Here is a 3290-nt window from a genome sequence, read left to right as displayed (position 1 = left end):
GTCTTGCAGCTTCTCACCCCATGGCTCCTCTCTGAAGCCAGTCTGGGATTTGAGATCTAGGGGAAAGAACTATAGGAAAGATCTAGAGGATAAGGCAGTTCCAGTAACCTGGATTCTGGTTCCAATCCAAAGCTGACATGCATGGCAGGCACTAAGCAAGCCTCTATCAGATCAAATTTGATCCCCACTGTAGAGGTGATACTCAGAGAACACAGAGGACTTGCCTAAGGTCACTCAGCATGTCAGGGACTGAGCTGGGGCTCAGATCCTCCAGAGGTTAACCTCTTATTGACTTCAGCTTTAGAGGAAGGGTCAGGAGCACTTTGTCTCTTTCAGCTTTCCATCTTCCTTCTTCACTGCCCCCATGCCTAGACATCAGCTTCCAAGGGTAGCCTGAGACCAGCTCAGTAGTTTCCTTTACTGGCCCCTCTCTTTACCTGGTAACCTTTTGGCTGTTACCCCTGGACCTGGATTCACCCCCTCCAGCAGCTCCTTCCCCTACTTCAAAGCATCTCCATTTCTGCTTTCTCCAGCAAATCCTTCCCCATTCAGACTTCTGACTAATAGCCTTGAGCTGTCCACTCAAGGATATCAGGTCCTAATCCCTGGCACCTGTAAATGCTACTGTGTTTTGAAAAAGAATCTTTGCAAATGTGGTAAAACTAAGACTTTTTTTTTTTTTCAGATGGAGTCTCATTCTGTTGCCCAGGCTGGAGTGCAATGGTGTGATTTTGGCTGACTGCAACCTCTGCCTTCTGGGTTCAAGCGATTCTCCTGCCTCAGCTTATAAAGTAGCTGGGATTACAGGCGCCTGCCACCATGCCCAGCTAATTTTTATATTTTTAGTAGAGATGGGGTTTCCCCATGCTGGCCAGGCCGGTCTCAAACTCCCAACCTCAGGCTATCCGCCTGCCTTGGCTGGCCTCCCAAAATGCTGGGATTACAAGCGTGAGCCACCATGCCCGGCCTAAACTAAGAATCTTGAGATGAGGAGAGATCATCCTGGATTATCTAGGTGGGCCCTAAATGCCATCAAAACTGGCTTTATGAAGGAGAGGCAGAGGGAGACAGACAGACACAGAGAAGACGGTGATGTGAAGACAGAGGCACATTGTGACTCCACTCATAGGAGGTACCTGGAGTGGTCAAATTCAGAGAGACAGAAAGTAGAACAGTTGTTTCCAGGGGTTGGGAGGAGGGGAAATGGGAAGTAAGCGTTTAATGGGTACGGAGTTTCAGTTGGGGAAGTTCTGGAGATGGATGATGGTGGTGGTTGCTCAACATTGTGAGTGTACTTAATGCTACTGAACTGTACACTTAAAAATGGTTATTATGGTAACCTTTATGTTATGTTTATCCACCCACCCCCACAGAGGCAAAGATTGGAGTGATATGGTACAAGCCAAGGAATGTTGGCAGCCACTAGAAGTTGGCAAGGAAGGACTGTGTCCTAGAATCTCAGTAGTGTCACTAGAAGCTGGCAAGGAAGGACTGTCCCCTAGAACCTCAGTAGTGTGGTTCTGCTAACACCTTGCTTTCATCCCAGTGAAACTGATTTCATACTTTTGCCTTCCAGAACTATGAGAGAATAAATTTCGATTGTTTTATGCTGCTGAGTTAGTTGATAGTAATGTGTTACAGTAGCCACAGGAAACAAATGTAGCTGTGTACTACCTAACAATGTTTCCATCAATGATGGATCGTACATGCAACAGTGATCTCATAAGATTGTAATGGAGCTGAAAAATTCCTGACATTGTAGCTGTCCTAGTATGGCAGCAGGACACATTTCTCACATTTGTAGTGATGCTGGTGTAAACAAACCTATTGTACTGACAGTTGTATAAAAGTATTAGAAAAATGTGGAATCAGCCCAAATCCCCATCAACGAACAAGTACATAAAGAAATTGTGGTATGTGTGTGTGTATATGTGTGTGTGTGTGTGTGTGTGTGTGTGTGTGTATATGATGGAATACTACTCAGCCATAAAAAGGAACAAATTAATGGCATTCACAGAAACCTGAATGGAACTGGAGACTATTATTGTAAGTGAAGTAACTCAGGAATGGAAAACCAAACATCTCATGTTCTCACTCATAAGTGGGAGCTAAGCTATGAGAATGCAAAGGCATAAGAAAGATACAATGGACTTTGGGGACATGGGGGAAAGAGGGGTAGGGGGGTGAGCAACAAAAGACTACAAATTGGGTTCAGTGTATACTGCTCGGGTGATGGGTGTATCAAAATCTCACAAATCAACAATAAAGATCTTACTCAGGTAACCAAATACCACCTGTTCCTCAAAAAACTATGGAAATAAAAAATAAAGAAGTGCATTTGCACATTAAAAAAGTATAACACATACAATTATCTATAGTATATAACACTTGATAATGGTAACCAATGACTATGTTACTGGTTTATGTATTTACGATGCTTTTTTCATTGTTTTATAGTATACTCCACTTATAAAAAACCAGTTAACTGTAAAACAGCCTCAGGTAGGTCCTTCAGAAGGTATTTCAGAAGAAGGCACTGTTATCACAGGAGATGACAGCTCCTTGTGTGTTACTGCTCCCCGAAGACCTTTCAGTGGGGCAAGATCCTGACCTTGTGCAGACCAAGGGTAATGTGTGTGTTTGTGTCTTCATTTTTAACAAAAAGTTGAAAATGTAAAAAAAAAATTTAGTAGAGAAAAGCTTATAGAATCAGGATATAAAGAAAGAAATTTTTTTGTACAGTGGTACAATGTGTTTGTGTTTTAAGTTAACTTATTACAAAAGAGTAAAAAAGTAAAACAAAAGATTTGTACAGTTGAAAAGTTATAGTAAGTTAAATTTATTATTCAAGATGGAAAAGTATTTTAAAAATAAATTTAGTGAACTTAAGTGTCCAGTATTTATAAAGTCTACAGTAGTGCACAGTAATGTCTTAGGCCTTCACATTCATTAACCATTCACTCACTGACTCACCTAGAGCAGCTTCCAGTCCTACAAGCTCCATTCATGGTCAGTGCCCTATACAAGTGTACCATTTTTATCTTTTGTTTGTTTGTTTGTTTCAGGGTCTTGCTCTGTTGCCCAGGTTGAAGTGCAGTGGTGTAATCATGGCTCACAGCAGCCACGACCTCCCAGACTCCCTCCCTCCCTCCCTTCGCACCACCATGCCTGGCTAGTTTTCCTTCCTTCCCTACCTCCCTCTCTTCCTCCCTCCCTTCCTCCCTTCCTTCCTTTCTCTCTCTTTTCCTTCCTTCCTTCCTTCCTTCCTTCCTTCCTTCCTTCCTTCCTTC

General features: G+C 42.6%; 1 protein-coding gene across 1 annotated transcript in view; it reads left to right on the top strand.

The window, feature by feature from the left end:
* The first annotated feature begins 2197 nt into the window (after window positions 1-2197).
* Window positions 2198-3290, top strand: part of LOC111521848 (sodium/glucose cotransporter 1) — a 36315-nt gene continuing 35222 nt past the window's right edge. The window contains exon 1 of the mRNA XM_026447058.2: window positions 2198-2627. The gene's annotated coding sequence lies outside the window, so the exon portion shown is untranslated. The remainder of the gene's footprint in view (window positions 2628-3290) is intronic.

This window comes from Piliocolobus tephrosceles, chromosome 19 (genome assembly GCF_002776525.5).
Source record: "Piliocolobus tephrosceles isolate RC106 chromosome 19, ASM277652v3, whole genome shotgun sequence".
Classification (NCBI taxonomy): Eukaryota; Metazoa; Chordata; class Mammalia; order Primates; family Cercopithecidae; genus Piliocolobus; species Piliocolobus tephrosceles.
The sequence above is the reverse complement of the archived record's forward strand: the minus strand, read 5'-3'. Positions and strand labels throughout refer to the sequence as shown.